We start from the raw sequence: 18,804 nt of genomic DNA, 5'->3' as shown, positions 1-18,804 counted from the left end.
TTATTTTCTGGTTTAGAAGAAAAATGATCTTTTAGAGTTACATAATCTAATTAAATAAAAACATGCTGATATTATGACAAAGTCTAGAAAATGTTCTGCCTTTTTTTTTCAGGTAGACAGAAAATAACTAAATATTCAGGAAATACTTTTAGAATTTCAACAAAGTGAAGTTAATATAAAGATAATGAAAAAACTTGAAGTTCACAGCATGCCCCAATTTTAGAATACTAGGCACAAAATACCAGACTTATTCTTAGACACAATTAAATACTTATGGGGATATTCTATAATTTTATAGTTGGTTCACAGTCACTAGAAATAAGGATTTCATCTAAGTGTAATGAAAAATATTACTCTTCAACATCTCTCTGCTCTAGACTTTTTTTTTAAATCCTCACCCAAAGATATGCCTTTTTTTGTGTTTGATTGTTAGAGATAGAGGAAGGGAGGGTGAGAGAGAAACATCGATGCAAGAGATACATCAATCAGTTTCGTCCAGTACACACTCTGATGAAGGATTTAACCTGCAACCCATGTAGGTGCCCTCACCAGGAATCAAACCCTTTTTTTGGTGTATGGGAGGATGCTCCAACCAACTGAGCCACCCAACCAAGGCTCTGCTCTATTCTTATACAGCAAGCCTGGCATATGCAAAGAGGCAAGTTTGCAGCATTTACATCTACCTTTAGGAGTGATCCATTCCTAAAGGTAGATGTAAAAGCTGCAATGGAAAGAAGATAGTTTTAGAGAAGATTCTAGAAGTTCATATTGACAAAGGCATAAAAAATGGCCAGAAAATCACATTCCACGGTGAAGGAGACCAGGAATCAGGACTGGAGCAAGAAGATAGCATCATTGTTTTAGATTGAAAGGACCATGCTGTTTTCACTCAAGGAGAAGACCTTTTCATGTGTATGGACACACAGCTGGTTGAAGCATTATGTGGCTCCCAAAAGCCAATAGCTATTCTTCACCACCAAACCACAGCATCACCTCTCCTCCAGGTCAGATTGTTAAGGATGGTGGTGTCCAGTGTGTGCAAAGTGAAGGCTCGCCAATTTACCATAAACCACATGAAAAGGGTCACCTAATCATCAAGTTTAAGATAAATTTTCCCAAAAATGGCTTTCTCTCTCCTGATAAACTCTCTTTGCAGGAAAATAAAAACAAAAAAACAAAAACACCTATCTGAAAGGAAGAAAATAGGAGACTGATGAAATGGACCAGCTAGAATTGGTGGACTTTGATCTAAATCAATAAAGACAGAGAAGCATATAAAGGTGATGAACATCATCCTAGAGGTGGTGTTTGGTGTCAGACCTCTTAATGGGGTCAGCAAATAACACTCACTGGTGGCATTTTATGTACAGTAGTGAATGAGTGGACAATAAACATAATATGCTCACAACTTGCTATTGTTTTTGTTTTAATATTCAACTGTAGTAGTGTCTTAAAAGTTAAATGAAGAAAAAACTAAAATATAAAATCTCAAAAAAAAAAAAAATCTCCAGATAGATTTAATCATAGCCAGAGAAAAGAGTATGTGCTTTGAAATAGAGTCTTACTAAAACATACATTTGAGGTCTCCCCGGCACCATTTTATGAAGGAAATCAGAGTTTTCTGACTTTAAAACTAAGGATTATTTTCACATGTTGTTTCAAATGTTAGAATTTAATTGCCTATATGTAAAATAAACTGCATTGATTCATAGTATTATAAAAAAAACAAGCATAATAATCATAATATTATCTAAAATTATAAATCAACTAGTGGCCAGATGCACGAAATTCGTGAACAGGGAGGTGGGGGGTTTCCCTCAGCCCAGCCTGCACCCTCTCCAATCAGGGACCCCTTGGGGGATGTCTGAATACCGGTTTAGGATCAGGCCTAAACTGGCAGTCGAACATCCATCTCTCATTCTGGGACTGCTGGCTCATAACTGCTCACCTGCCTGCCTGCCTGATCATCCCTAACTGGCTCTGTATGCCTGCCTGATTGCCTCTAACCCCTTTGCCTGCCTGCCTGATTGTCCCTTACTGCCCTCCCCTGCTGGCCTGATCTCACCCCCAACTGCCCTCCCCTGCTGGCCTGATCTTGCCCCCAACTCCCCTCCCCTGCTGGCCTGCTCGCCCCTAACTGCCTCTACCTCGGCCCCCACCACCATGGTTTTGTCCAGAAGGAAGTTGGACGTCCGGAAGATGGCCAGTCGACCTGATCTAATTAGTATATTACCATTTTATTAGTATAGATAAATTATATAGGATAGGATTCCTTAAGTGGGGGGGAAAGCCTTTTATACCAGGAGGAGATGCTCTTGGCAGACAAAAATACGTAATCCCTATATCTGGACTGATAGCCAGCCATATGCTCTATACTGCCAAACCGGTCATTAAAAAATTGAACCAGTTTCTTACACCTTACACCAAACACCTGTTGCCTTTAAAACCCCTCCTCAGCCCCCACCTTAGGTTCTGCCTTCCCAGTTCACCCAGATTAGGTTCTGATTGGTCGGTTTCTATGCCCATCAGAGTCAAAAGCTCTGCCTCCTAGGCAGCCATTGGCTCCTCGCAGTTCACCCAGATTTGGTTCTTATTTGGTCAGTTTCTATGCCAGTCAGCATCTCTGGGCCTATCTCTGGGCCTGATCAGAGAGGCAGGGCTGATCAGCAGCCCCCACAGCAGTAAGTGCTGGGTCGCCGCACCTGCAGTGGCGGCAGTCAGTGTTGGGTCACCGCAGAGACCCCGCACTGACTGCAGGACTGACTTCCAGGGCACTGACCCTGCACTGACTGCCACAGGGGCTGCGGATCAGACCCTTTTTTTCTCTCCGGGCCTCTCTCTGGGCCTGATCCACAGCCCCCTCGGCAGACAGTGCTGGGTCGCCACGGAAACCCAGCTCTGATTGAAGGACTGACTTCCAGTGTTCGGTCGTTCATTCAGTCGTTTTGGATGTTACAGACCCTGGGTCTTTATATATATAGATTGGATGTCCACAAATAATGGAACTAGATATACTTATTTTAGATAATAAGTCAATAAATAAACAAACAAAAAAAACATGTATTGGTAACCTGATATATATTGGGCAATGTTCTAAGCACTGTTAATTTTAATATATGATATATGTTACTTTGACTTCATTCTCCTAAACCTCAGAATAGTAGTTACATAAATTGAGCAATTCCTGCCCACACAAGGTATAATCCTGGATTATTATTATAAAGGAAATACTAACAATAAAGGGAGAATAAAGGGGATCAGATCATTTACTATTTTTTTTCTAACTGTGTTTACTCTGTCTTTATATTTATAAGAATTATTACAGAACATTAATAGCAAGAAAAAGAAAAACATAATCATATCCTGACATATGTTTATAAATTCAAACAAGTACAACCTGTTGTATAAAACAAACCTGTTGTATAAAAATACAATGCAGACACTGCTTATTGCAAAGACAGCAAAACTGTAGGTTCCTTATCTAGAAGAGATTATGATCTTCCAGATAAAACAGGGTTTGAATAAATGCATATATACAGAACTGTGGATAATGTAAACACTGGCAAAAATGTCTTCGTCTGTATGAGCCTGCTTTGATGTACTGAAGAATGTATGCAGGTTCTAAACCAGCAAAAACTGTTTTACTTTAACTCCTGTGAAGTGAGATTCAAAATCATACTACAAATGCACTAACCCAAACTAAAGTATTCTTTAGTCAGCTAGAAAATTCTGTGTAATTTATTTCTAGTGTTATTTGTAAGCTTTCTCTCTTACTACTACAATAATTTCCATGACTCCTTAAAACACGAAAGTGTGTGTATGTGTGTGTGTGTGTGGGGGGGGGGGGGGAGGGAGTAAAAGAAACACATTTCTGTTCAATAGCCCAAATTACTTACTCACCTGATGGTTTAGAAGAAACATTTTGGAAATTTTTACAATGCAAACATAAAAATCAACTGTGGCACAAAAATCCTAGGTATATTTTGAGGGCACCACACTTCTTATCACTTCAAGCTCCACCAAGACTCAGGGAGACATTCTTCTGTTTGAAATAGTTGAAACTAATTTCCTTAGGTAATAATCGCCTTAGATATAATACACCAAAAAGAAGTGTTGTCTGTTCAGATAATGTTTACTAAGCATCAATTCCATACAAGGCTATGGATACAGTCCAGTAGAACATTGTTCTGTGATGGAAACAATGTTCCAATAATTGTTCTCCAATTGTTAGCTACTACCTACATCAGGTACTGAGCACTTGAAATGAGACTAATATGACCAAAGAAATGTATTTCTAATTGTATTTATGGTTAATTATTTCATTTAAATAGCAATTTTAGGCCCTGGGATTTCAATAGTCAACAAAAGAGATCAGGTTCTGGCTTGCATGTAGCCTCAATTCTAGTAAGATCAACCAGGCAATAATTACATAAACAAATGTATATGTTACATGATAAATGCTATCTATAATGGGGATTTAGAAGTTCAGGAATTAGAAGTTCAGGGGTTAAATTTGAGCAAAATCTTGAAGCATGTAAGTGAGGTATGCTGATATATTTGGGAAGAGCATATAAGGCAGAAGGAACAGAAAGTTCAAAGCTTTGCAATGGCAGTAAGCTTCATTTATTCAAATAAGAAATAGGAAGCCACTCTGGCTTGAGAAAAGACCGGTGAAAGCCACATCCTTCAGGGCTTGATCAGCCCTGCCAAGAAAGTGTTATTTACTGTAGGTGAAGAAAGCCACTGGGATATTTTCAGCAGTGAAATGGCATAATCTGAATTATCTACTGAAAGTAATAAAAATTCATAATACATAATTATCACAGCAATAAAAACCCTGTGCTAAATATGTTGCAAAGGTAATTTCTAATTCCATCATAAAGGACATAGGAAATCCCCATTTATCCTCAATTAGTAGAACAAAGGTCTTTCTCTTAGTTCCCCAATAACTCGCATACTTATTTTATTCTTATATTTTTACAAGAAAATTGGAAAATAAAAATAGCACAGTGATTTTGGAAGTTCTAAACTGTTTGAGGAAATTATCTACACTTCCTTTTTCTATTTCTTACCTCCAATATCCCTTAAGCCTTGGCAAAGTAACTTCTCAGAAACCGATCACATCCAAGTCACTAATGACTTTCTAACTAAATCTAGCACATTTGTTCCTTTATCTTACTTAATCTCTCAGCATCAGCTGGCACTGCTAGCTATGCTTTTCCTCTTATGATGAATTTCATTTTGATTTCTGAGATAAAACTCCATCCTGAAGTTCTTCCAAAAGACCCTTACTGGTCACTCACAGTCTTCTTTGCAGAGTCCTCTTCTTATGCTCATTCCTTCAACACTAAAGTTCTTTGTGTTCTTGCACTGTGACCCTAACACTCTTCAGGTACACAGTTTCCTGGGGTTATTTCATTCCATAGCTTCAGTGATAACTTCTGTACCAATGACTTACATCCCTAAATTTTACATCCACTCATATGCCTCATTGTTGCCTAAAATACATATCCCTCCAAATCCACTTTTATTCTAATTCTTTTTTCTTATCGAAGTGAATAGCACCAACGTATATACAATTGTTGAATCTCAAACTTAAATAAGGTTTCTAAGTCCTAAAAATCATGCTAATGATAACTTACGTATTTTGTTCATGTCGCATACCCCATACATTAAACCACTTATTTCTATTTATATTTCTAGAAAAATAAATCACCGACCTCAAAATCAGCTGTCAAAGTCCAATATTTGCCTCTGAAATATTTTGCAATTTGACTTAAATTTTATTGTCATTTTTCTTTAGACAGGATAGTAGGACATTTTCCAATGATTGCCTCCTTCCTTCCACTGAAGTTAAGAATATTTGTGGCGGAGGTACCTCATCGAAATAGCCGAAATAGCCAACATCCTGTTGACAATGGTCATGGTGCATGGTAATTCCTTTCATCTTCTATGCATCACTTGAGAACAGAAACCCCCTATTAGAGCTGTATATGGGACAGTCTGCCCAGATACAGGTACATTCATTTTCTCCAAAGTTCTTGACATCTCACAGGTAGTATTGACAGGCAGTCTAAAAGCACCCCATCTTTTTCACTTTTCTCTTCTCCCTCCTACTCAGGAGAGTTATTTCATGGTAATGAGGGTAGTGGTGTCACATCCACACACTGCTTCTGCCAAAGACTTTTGTCATATACCCCGAATCATTTTCTTTAACCTATTCTACAATAAAGCATTAGACTTATCTGAAGGTTCAGGCGTTTAAATGGAAAGCGAGAAGATATTAAGACTCTTTTATTTCTTTTTCACTCTTTCCTTTCAAGGGCAAAGAAAACTGATGATAATTGAACAGGAAAAAAGGAAAAATTAAATGAGTAATCAAAATAATATTCTGCTGGGGCTGACCAGCAGCCCCTGAACGACGGATGAACAGATTACTCAGGCACAGTTTGACTGTGAAAGAGAGGGCGAAGGGGCTTGCCCAGCTCTAGTGACCAGAGCAGCCTCAATTGCCTATCTCATTAGGCCTTTAGTGGAATTTTTATCTTTAGATACAATCAGTAGGGTGAACAATCTTGGGAGGACACACATGTTTACATTGTCCTCTAGGCAAGGGCATCCAGGGATAAAGGATAGGGATTCGGGTGAACACCCAGGGGTCTGCACATACACAGACTTGTTTGGAAAGGTCAAGGAATAATCAGGGGCACCGCCTTGGACACTCCCTAAGTCGGAATTCCTATAAACAAGGCAGGCGGCCTTCCACACACTTCCCTTTTACCAGAATGTCCTTCTTACAACTTTCCAACCAAGCCTTTTGTTCCCCAACAATATTTGACAAGCATATCAAAATATTACATCGACATGCCATAAACTGTCTGCATTTCTCACTAACTCAAAACTCAGTGAAAGCAGGAACCACACATACTGGGTTGTTTTATAATCTATTGGTGCCAGTGTCAGAGGTATTTGGCATGAACACATTTATGGCTAATATAAATGAATACATGTTATAGAATACCCTTATCTGTCTTCTTCATATGCAGACACTATTCCCATGAGTTGTAGCAAAATTGCTTATCCTTACAGCCAAATAGAAAACAGAATTCAGATTAAAAATGAAGAGGAGCATTGCTCTGATTCAAATCTCTTTATGAAGAATATCAAATCCCTTGGAGTTATTTAAAAATAACAATATTATTCAGAGTTCAGATTTATATCCAAATGAAAATTTTTAGGAAACTAACAATCAAAACCCAAGTAGGCAGCTCTCTTATTATTCTTTGGAAGCCTTTGGCTTGTTTTATTACAGATTTAATCTTTTGGATGTGTTATCGGGCATGAATCAAAGCCAAACATGTTTCGCTAGTAAAGCTTTGCAGTTATTTTAGAATTGCTCAATGGAATGTGTTATTACACGAACAAAATGATGTTTTAAATCTGTTACAGTGAATGCATTTTTCTTAGAAATTATATATGTATTTACAATTATAAATCACAATATTTAGTTGAATAATAAAATTAGGTTGCTAGATCTAGCTAGTTAAAACATCAGTTCATAGGATTTTATATTTTCATTTGTTTCGTGGGTCAGTTCATAATTATAAAACCCTTGAAAGCTAAATTCTTTGATTTATATTTTTGGTGGATAGTACACTGAAATGCTTCCATTGAAAATTTTACTGATTTATTTATAACTTTAACTACTAAATATATACTCCTAAGACTGATATTATGTCTTTAGTGATATGTGATGGGCTTCAATAAATAGCTATCAAATGTGGAATCTGTGTTATGAATCTTTGGATAAAAAAAAATTACTGCACCTGATTGCAGTATCTATGGAGTTATTAACTAGCCTATCTCCCATTTGTTTCCTTATGTGTGAAAGGCTAAACTAATTAAAATAAGCTGATACTGGCTGAGACTCTTTTTTTTTCCCTTGGATTGCTCTCTCTGCAGGAAACTGAATAGAAATAATGCAAGACTGGACATACTACAGCCTATAAACCAAGTATAGCCTACGCCTGTATTTTTAAAAGTAATTTTATTTTTTTATTATTTTTTGAGATATAATTGATATGTAACACTGTGTAAGTTTGACATGTTCAACATTTATATATTGATACATTTATATATTGTAATATGATTACTATAGAAGCATTAGCTAACCCCTTTGATGTGCCACATAATTACATTTCTTTGTTGTGTTGAGAAGAGTTAAGATCTAGTCTCTTAGCAGCTTTGGAATTTGTAATATAGTAGTAGAGGCTCAGTGCACAAAATTCATGCACTGTGTGGGGGGAGTCCCTCAGCCCAGCCTGCCCCCCTCACAGTCCAGGAGCCCTCAGGGGATGTCCTAATGATGGCTTAGGCCCGCTCCCCACTGGGAGCGGGCCTAAGCCGCAGTCTGATGTCCCTCTATGGCAGTGGTTCTCAACCTTTCTAATGCCGCGACCCTTTAATACAGTTCCTCCTGTTGTGGTGACCCCCAACCATAAAATTATTTTTGTTGCTACTTCATAACTATTATTTTGCTACTGTTAATGAATCGTAATGTAAATACCTGTATTTTCCGATGGTCTTAGGCTCTACAGCAGCGGTTCTCAACCTGTGGGTCTCGACCCACAGGTTGAAAACCTCTAGCAGGGACACCTAAGACCATCGGAAAACACAGATATTTACATTACAATTCATAACAGTAGCAAAATTACAGTTATGAAGTAGCAACAAAAATAATTTTATGGTTGGGGGTCACCACAACACGAGGAACTGTATTAAAGGGTTGCGGCATTAGAAAGGTTGAGAACCACTGCTCTACGGGCTGATCAGGGAAAGGCACCACCCCCATCACCCCGCTGCTGCTGCCACTGCCGGCCACCAAGGTGTTTTCATCAACATGAACTCCAGTCCCTTTACCCGAAAAAATGACAACTTTCTTTACGCATTTTCAAGATGTCTCTTTCATAGGATATGACATTTCTTTCTTTCTTTCTTTTTTTTTTTTTTATCCTCACCTGAGGATATTTTTCCATTGATTTTTAGAGAGCGTGGAAGAGAGAGGGAAAGACAGAGAGAAACATCAATGTGAGAAGGACACTTCGATTGGTTGTCTCTTTCATGAGCCCTGACCTGGGCCCTGGCCAGGGAGGAGCCTGCAACCAAGGTACATTCCCTTGACCAGAATCTAACCCAGACTCTGCGGTCCGCAGGCTGAGGATCTATCCACTGAGCCAAACCGGCTAGGGCAGGATATGACATTTCTTAACCCCTCCAGCAGTGGACCTTTATTTTTTTCTCTAGGAGTGAGATGAAAAAACCCTACATCACCTTCTTGGATTCTTATTACCCAAGTTATCAAGAATGCTGCAAGTGGTGTACCAGGAGCTTAGCCAATGAATGGTAAGAAAAGCTGTTTCCTTTGCAGCTCACACGCAGAGGTGGGCCTGCTGGGGCCTGGCTCTGTTGGCGGTTTGGGCATGCCCCCCTGCCTCCACTCCCAGGCTGCACCATCTGTGGCTTGCCTCAGCGCAAGCAGTCCCGTCCTGCCCATCTGCGCACAACCTCCTCCTGAGCCAGTCGTGACTGTTACAGCATCCTGGCTAATTTGCATATTACCTCTTTATATATATAGATTGTTGACTGTAATCACTATGTTGCTCTTTAGATCCTGAGAACTTATTTATCTACTAGTTGCAAGTTTACATCCTTAAATTACATCTCCCTGATTTCCCCACCACCCAGCCTGGCTAACGGTCATTATACTCTGTTTTTGCAAGTTCATGTGTTTTAGATTCCATTTAAGAGACATTATACAGCATTTGTCTTTCTATGTCTGACTTATCTCACTCAGCATAATGCCCTCACGGTTCATCTACATTGTTGCAAATGGCAGGATGTTCTTCTTTTTCATGGCTGAATAATATTCATATATATATATATATATATATATATATATATATATATATACACACACACATACATATCTATCTATCTATCTATCTATTTCTATAATAATATTCATATATATGTATATATATGAATATTATATATATATATTATATCAAATATATATATATATATCCTATCTAATAAAGAGGGAATATATTAATTGACCCTCACACTGTCACAAAGATGGTGGTGCTCACAGCCAATAAAGAGGGAATATGCTAATTGACTGCCACGCCCTAAACAATGGCAGAACCCATAGCCAACAAGGCGGGAATATGCTAATTGACTGCCACGCCCTCAAATATGGTGGCGCCCATATCCACAAGATGGCAGGGCCAAGCCCCCTCAGCCCCGCCAGGGCAGCAGGCATGCCTAGTCCCTCAAGGCCGGCCGGAGGTGCAGGCAAGCCTTGGATGGTGGCTGCCCAGCCGCCCAGCCGCCCAGCCGCCCAGGGCTGGCCAAGGCTCAGGTAACCAGGGTTGGCTGAGGCTTGTGCTGCCGGCAGTGGCAGCAGCAGAGGTGTGATGGGGCATCGCCTTCCTCTGATCACTGGGTAGCCTCCCACCCCTGAGGGATCCTGGACTGTGAGAGGGGGCAGGCCGGACTGAGGGACCTCCCCCTTCAGTGCATGAATTTTCATGCACCGGGCCTCTAGTATCTATATATATTCCTGTAAAATTTACAGTGTAAATACACATATGTGTATTTTCTCCATGTATCCATTTATGCATTGATGATCCCTCAGGTTGTTTCCATATCTTGCTTATTGTGAATAATGCTGTAATACACATAGGTGTGCAGATATATCTTAGAGATACTGATATCAATTCCTTTAGATATATACCAAGTGGAATTGCTGAATCATACAGCACTTCCATTCTTAATTTTTATTGGAATAAAGCCAATCCTCCTTTTTTATGTGTTGTCTATGAAAGTTTTTGTGTAACAACTGTAGAGTTGAATAGATGTGAAAAATATGATATAGCTCATGAGCATAAAATCTTCACTAAGTAGACTTTGCAATGTTTGCCAATCCCTGCTCTCATAGAATAATTCATTTTAAATTGTAAATCCATATGTTCCTGTGTAACTAAAAAGTACAGGGGGAAAAAGTGGACTATTATATGTTAGGGTCAGATTGTGTGGCTGCAAGTTGCTTGTTCCAAACTTGCTGCTATTTGAGTGTAAAATTGGACGGTTGTCTGAGTGAAATTTTGTAGCTGGCTCTAAGTATTTTTTTAAAGTAATTGCAAACCTGCTTTTGTTTCATTTTCACAGCAATTTTTCTGTCATAGTAAATGCTATTTTGAAATCACTTTGTTCATCACTTGAGCAAGGAGAAAGCAAGGATAGTGTCATAACCTTGTGGTTACATGTTGACACTATTAAATCATAAAATCAGGATAAAAAACTTTAACAACAACAACAAATTTCCAAGCACTGTATCAGTTACAACACTCAAATAGACACTAAAAGAAGTCTTCACATGAATGCCCTGCTGTTTCCAGATGGAAACATGGTAAATATCTTCCACGTGAAACATAACTATTCCTACACTTTAATTTGTGACTGAAAATATGGGTCTAACAACACCACACTTGACATTTACAAGCTGAGAAGAACATGCCTCACTTGCTGCTACTGGTTATCAAAATGATAATAATAATAGAGTGACTAGGAACTCTCCAACCAAATGTTGACCTCCAGGCTCACAAAAATGAAGCTACGGAGATTCTCAATATTAAATTGCCACAATGAATTTTCTGGTACATACTTTCAGAAAACAAACCTACACACCTGGTTTCAAGAGCAAGATACACTAAAATTTGAAGCAGTTTAAAAGTTCTATGAAATTCTTTTAAATTATCTATTTTCAGATATTTTGTGTATCTCATCTTTTTGTTATTTATTCCAATTTCATTCTTTTCTTGTGAATTAGAAATTATTTTTTGTTTTAATAAAGTTTTTAAACTTTCTATAAGATTTTATTTGAGCTAAACTGAGGACATACTAGTATGCTGAGAGCAAGATCTCAAATGCTCTGGAGAGTAGCAGTGTTGCAGCTTTTTTAATGCATTTGAAATTAAGGAGGGAATTTACAGATTACATGGAGGTGTGAGAAACCAGACAGAGATTGAATTACAGGATAGATAACAAGATTATGTGCTCCCTTTTGGGTGATTATTTCAAAGGTGTTTTAGTTCAGAGGTACAGAAACAATGGACAGGGCTTGCTTAAGGCAAAGATAAAGCTTTTTCTAAAAGGTTATATGCCTAGGGCAGTGGTCGGCAAACTGCGTAGGGCAAGACTACATTCCCCCCCACACTGCCCTATTAGGAATTAATGATGAGATCACTCTGTGAGGTTACTTTCCAAAGAACTTCTTTGTTCATCCACAGTTTCCCCTTTTGGTTATCAATAAGTTGAAAGAATGCATTGAAGACCAACCTTTCGTTTCTATAATATGGTCTCATAATGCTAGGAAGGCTCATGCCTAGGATACAGTATTGAGGACAGCTTGTGTCCATTGGGGATGGGTAATACTGTAACCATGGCATCTGAGTTGAGGCCAAAATTTTTCCCAAAAAGAAAAGTGTTGTAGGCAGTGGGAACTGCACCAGGTGTCAGACCGGATATGGGTTCAGCAACCTTGGTACTTGAGTTCTGGCTAGGAAAGAATTCAGAGCCAAGACTCAAAGTATAAGAGAACATTTTTTAGAAAATCACAGAGGTAGAAGAAGCAATCTGTAGAAGAAATGGGCTTAGGAAACAAGTTCCAGAGGCAAAGGAAGGGGCCTTGGAGCTGGGGAGTGAGGAAGGTGATGGTAACCAGCGGGGGATGGGAGGAATGGAAAGGGAAAGGCGCAGGCATGTTCCCTAAGAGCTTTAAGGGAGGTCCTAGGGGAAGATCTCAACTGAATATTCAGCAGTTTTCCAGGTGTGTCCTGGTAGGATTGTGGTCTCCATTGATTGATTGGCGGGTACCAGGGCAAGAGGTCATTGTTCAATGCAACTGGTCCTGAGGTCAGCTGTGTCTGGTTTTACTGCTTTTCTGAGCCTGGAGCTGAAATACAACAGAGGCCTAGATGTTATCTCTAGATACAAACCTCATAATCAGCGATATGCTAGGGGAGGAGAAGTCACCCTGGGGTGGGGTTCCACCCTACAATGGTCCTTTGCTAGGCACCCAGGGCTTTCAGTCCTGGTGACCTTTGGTACCTGGCCCATCATCCTCACTCTGCTCATGTCTGCTAACTGCCTACCACAGAAGGGCGGGTCAATGAAAGGCAATCAGGTCTCCTGGCTTTTGTTGCAAAATAAAAAACAATAATGACTCGGGGTTGTTTTATTGAGCAGGGTACAAAGGTGATTTCTTTCCCACGTTCTTGTCCAGAAGGATTCAAAGAATGAAGCCACAGGCAAAAGGTGGTAGGTGAGAAGTACAGAAGCTTTATTGCAAGCGGATACTATCTCTAAAACTATAATCCTAAATTCCTAAGACTCTGTCCCCTCCTGGCACGGAGGGACAGAGGGGTCCCCTAGGAAGGGTGGCACACCTTTCTTTGTCTTAAGGCATTATAAAGGCTGCTCTTTGTCTGACCATGACCCTTTCTAATTGGACTCTTCCCCAATTTAGGATACCTGAGCTTTCCTCATTGGTTGCTCTGCAAAGGCCAAAGCCCACATGGTGCCCCCCTCCTTCTTTCCCCTTATTTTGCAATATTCCTCTATCCTCTGTGAAAATATGTTGTTGTTTTTTTCCCCCATATCCTGTGTCTTTTCTTTGTCCTTCACATATCCATCTTATCTTGTCAAGTTGGAGTTATTTGATCTACCTTATGGTACCTGGCAACCTTATCCTGCCAAGGCTGAACCCACTGGCTTCTCTGCTCCAAAGCCGAAGGTGGCCTCTCTTTTTTTCTTTTTTCTCTTGGGCAGAGATTTATGGCTTTTCCATCTGCTCAGGCCAGAGATATCTCTATCCTTGGTATATGGCTGTTTTAATTGCTCAGGCCAAGATACCTCCATCCTCTCTGGACCCCCTCCCTTCCTGACTTAAGCTAGCTAGTTAACCCTTTTCAATAATAAAAACAAACAAAAAGCACTCTAGACCATTGCTATCCTGTGAACTATCATGATTTGAATTTTGCCTTCTAATTTTTTTTTGTATTTGATATCTAGTAAAATATAAGCCATAAAATAGTTCTAATAGTCTTCATAAATATACTTCATTATAGAGGTCTACCTTCTCTATGCATTAAAGTAATATACTGCCTTAAAAATTATAAAACAAAAAAAATTTAAAAATATTTTTAAGAGAAAATACTTTAAAAATAAATATTTCATTTTTCACAAAACTTATCAAATTTTTAGGTTAACCATAATTTCTATCATCCTATATGTCTTAATGTAATATAATGTAAAAACCACTGGTATAAATATATTCTAATATACAAAAGTATTTTGCTTATTGTTAATAACAGTGAATAATTTTGTCCCTTTGCTTTTTATCAGAAAAAAATATATATATTTACAACAAGTTCTCTTGGTCATATTGCAGTCAGAACAAAATGTATGATATTATTTCAAATTTCTGAATGAATAAATAAATTCATCCACTTATCTTTACCTTAATGTTTTTGGTTAATATATAGAAATAATCAAATGTCACTGGCCATGGATTTTAGCTATAGTTTTTCTCGCTCCATTTGCTCTGTATAATATATGGTTGCATGTGAGTGTGATGGAAGAGGTTTTTGTTTTGTCTCATAAAAAAAGTAGCATACTCCTAAAACAGGGCAAAATTCCACAGCTGATATAGAAAATTCTGTCCTAATACATGAAAACCATACCTCATATCTGTTCAAGTTACAGCATTCATCTTCATGCGTGGGTGCATTTAAGAGTAAATGAATATAAAGGTGAAATACTTATTAAAGAAATATCATTGTGTGACCAGAGTGTATTAGGAAGGAATTGGAGTTCTAGAAGCATTTCCATTAGTATCTGTGCTGCATGAATATTCATTACACCATATACTTTACAAGCCATTGACTTTGTAACTATTGCAGCAATAATGAGATTATATAGGACTATTGCTACAGCTGGATGTTAAAAGTTTTGGTATTGGAAACTTTCTCCTGTTATTGTGCATCTCAATATAAAATAACTATTAGGGTGCTAGAAATTCACAGATGATCTTTGAATCAAGTTTCAATGATTTAAACTTAGCTAATAAGTTTTGTTTATGCACAAGTGGTTTTAAGGTGGGCTGCACATTTTATTTTTTCACTAGAGGCTTGGTGCACAAATTCCTGCACCAGTGGGTTCCCTCGGCCTAGCCTGCGGGGATTGGGACAAAACCAGCTCTCCAAAATCCCAAGGGGTCCCGGGTTGTGAGAGGGCGCAGGCCAAGCCAAGGGACCCCACCAGTTTACTATCAAGGCCGGGGAGGGACCGTGGGAGGGCTCCAGGGCATGTCTGACCCATCTCACCCAGTCCCAATCTGCCAGACCCCAGCAGCAAGCTAACCTACTGGTCAGAGTGTCTGCCCCCCTGGTGGTCAGTGCACGTTATAGCAACTGGTCGAAAGATCAAACAAATGGTTGGACACTTAACATATTAAGTTTTTATTATATAGGATATTTTACAATTCTTAAATCATGTATGCAATATGCACTATGTAGATACTCTGGATACAAAATGAACATGGTAAACATAACTTTTTTCATAATATTTACAGTTTTGGAGAGGACAAGAGCAAGTTAAAAAATCAGTTGAGTGTACTAAATTTTATGTTGTGGGATTATGTAATTAGTTGAAAGAAAGGAACACTGAAAATAGGCTGTTATAGAGTTACTAATATAGCATACTGCCACTTGCCCCTCAAGTATTATTGCCAGGCATTGCTAATTGTTTATAGCATTCTGCTAAGATCTCAGGCATGACCCTGTGACTTTCAGCATAGTAATCTATGTAATATTTGTCAATCAAAAGAGTTCACTGGCATGTCTTCACACTCTGGCCAAATATTTTCACCCAATGTCCAAATGTGATATTATGCTATTATTATTCTTTTAAATTAAGCGAAAAAATAAAAAAGAAAGAAAGAGTTCAATGGTCTCCCCTTATGTTTCAGGCATATATTTGTTCCCCTCTGTAATTTGACTCCAATTTGCAGGCATACTACTTTTAAGTGGTTACAATTATGTTAGTTTGATTTAATATTTTAACCTGTTTTATTTATAATATGCAGTTAAGAATAGCACCCACCTGACAGGGTTGCTGTGAAGAATAAACAAAATAAAGTATGTATTAAGAGCTCAAAGTCTGGCTCATAGTAATTAAATTCTATCAGATGCTCTTTTTAAAAATATAAAATAACTCAAGTTTTGCTTAATATATATATATGTGTATATATATATCTTACCTTATAATAGAGAAACATGCAAATTGACCGCACCTCCGCTATGCCCAGGATTGGCCGGCAGGAGGCTGGGGGCGGGACTCCGGGTGGCATATCCGCCGTTGAGAAGATCAAGATGGCGGTGCCCAGTGGCTGGGCCCATGCCACCGCTCCCCGGGGTGCCTGGGGCGATCGGCACCCCGGGGGGGCGTGGCCGAGCCCATCGGCACCCCGGGGGGGCATGGCCAGGCCCATGCCGCCACTCCCCGGGGTGCCTGGGGCGATCGGCACCCCAGGGGGCGTGGCCGGGCCCATGCCGCCGCTCCCGGGGGTGCCTGGAGCGATCGGCACCCCGGGGGGGCGTGGCCGGACCCATGCCATCGCTCCCGCGGGTGCCTGGGGCGATCGGCACCCCGGGGGGCGTGGCCGGGCCCATGCCATGGCTCCCGGGGGTGCCTGGGGCGATCGGCACCCCGGGGGGCGTGGCCGGGCTCATAGGCACCCCGGGGGGCGTGGCCGGGCCCATGCCGCTGCTCCCCGGGATGCCTGGGGCTATCGGCACCCTGGGGGGGCATGGCCGGGCCCATTGGCACCCCGGGGGGCGTGGCCGGGCCCATGCCGTAGCTCCCGGGGTGCCTGGGGTGATCGGCACCCCGGGGGGCGTGGCCAGGCCCCTCCCTCCCCTCCCGGGGGTCCCAGGGGCCGAGGCTTTCCTGGCCTTGGGCACCAGTGGGGAGCCTGCACCGATCGCAGGAAACCACTAGGGGTCGGCTCCTGTGATCGGTAGCAGGGACGCTGGGTGCTGCGAGCCCAAGGCCGGGAAAGCCTGGGGTGGAGGCTTTCCCGGCCTTGGGCACCAGTGGGCAGCCTGCAGGGATCGCAGGAAACCACTGGGGGTCGGCTCCTGCGATCCTTAGCAAGGATGTTGGGTGCCGCTGAGCCCAAGGCCACCGCCCGGGGCCAAGCCCCGACCCTGAAAAAGGCAGAAGGCGGTGGCCACAGCCAAGGCCTGGGTCCCTGGTGCCGGCAGAAAACTGGTGCAGGCAGCCAGATGAATGAAGGTCTATTGCACGAATCTTCATCCAAACGGGCTACTAGTATATATATATGTGTGTGTATATATATATATATATATATATATATATATATATATATATATATATATAGCTGGATAGATAAAATTAATTATAGCAATATGAATATAATATAAATGTGTTAGTATGCATTAAATATTACCTAGCGCTGCCCTCTGGAAGGTCTAGAAGAAATGACACCTCAAGAACATTGAGCACATTCGGTGGATGGACTTGGTTTCTAAATACAATTTTCTGATAAGAGGAACAAGAGATGTTAGAGAAATGGCTGACTGTAGACCTTGAGCAAGAAAAATACAAGATAAGCCTGAAATATCAGGTAGTGCCAGGAAGTAACTTACAGGTGAAAGGAGTTTAGAGACAGGAAAGGCAGTGTTAGGGAAAGGGGGTCCATGGGAGAGAAAGACATACATAATGGGTGGAGACAGCTCCAAGATGCCAGATTGCTCGTCTTTCATTCACAGAGGACAGAGGAATTGCTTGTCTTTCATTCACAGAGGACAAGATAAGGGGAAAAGGAAGAGGGGGGGCACTGGGTGAGCTTTAAAACTTTGAAACTGATATTATGCAGGAATAAGGGGTAAAGTGACCAATTAGGAAAGCACGGGGGACATAAATTAAGGAAAGGCCCAAGTAGAAAGTATCATGTTCAGACAAAGAAGCTATCAGCATATATAAACCCATAGACTCACAGAGCTGATTGTTCCCATTAGAGAGAGAGAGAGAGAGAGAGCAGGTTTTTCCCAATTTGTTTATTGTATATGCTTACAATAAACTTCTACATTTTTGCCTAAAATCTTCTAGTTCATGAATTTTATTCTTCAAACTTCATAGGACAAGAACCCACAATGAGTCCAAGAGCTTGCCATTCCGAGTAACACAGACATTCAGAGAAGAGACCACCTATAGGCTTGGGATTTTAGAGTAAAATAGATTGAGATGGACCACTTTATGCTGGAGAGGAGCCGAAAATCATTGAGTGGGCAGAATGGTTTGTATGAAGTAATAAAATGTAGAAAGTGACTGGATATAACAAATATATTTCTGAATATGGAACCTTATTTATATTAGGTAAAAGTGGAAAATATACTGAAAAAACAGCTATTTCTCTTTCTCTTATTACTACTACTAGAAGCCCAGGGCACAAAATTCGTGCTCTGGGGTGTGGGGGAGGGTCCCTCAGCCCAGATTGTGAGAGGGCTCAGGCCAGGCTGAGGGACCCCACTGGTGCAGGATCAGGGCCAGGGAGGGACATGGGAGGTTGGCCAGCGGGTGAGGGACCTCAGGAGGACTCCAGAGCATGTCCAGCCTGTCTCACTCAATCCCAATCGACCGGACCCTAGCAGCAAGCTA

General features: G+C 40.5%; 1 pseudogene across 1 annotated transcript; it reads left to right on the top strand.

Annotated features, from left to right (window-relative positions):
- The first annotated feature begins 698 nt into the window (after nucleotides 1-698).
- LOC307104044 (dnaJ homolog subfamily A member 1-like) lies at nucleotides 699-1,327 on the top strand (annotated as a pseudogene). The gene has a single exon. The product of its transcript is annotated as a dnaJ homolog subfamily A member 1-like (transcript).
- The last annotated feature ends 17,477 nt before the right edge of the window (nucleotides 1,328-18,804 follow it).

Source organism: Cnephaeus nilssonii, assembly GCF_951640355.1.
Source record: "Cnephaeus nilssonii genome assembly, chromosome: 8".
Lineage (NCBI taxonomy): Eukaryota > Metazoa > Chordata > Mammalia > Chiroptera > Vespertilionidae > Cnephaeus > Cnephaeus nilssonii.
This window is presented reverse-complemented; position numbering and strand designations above follow the sequence as displayed.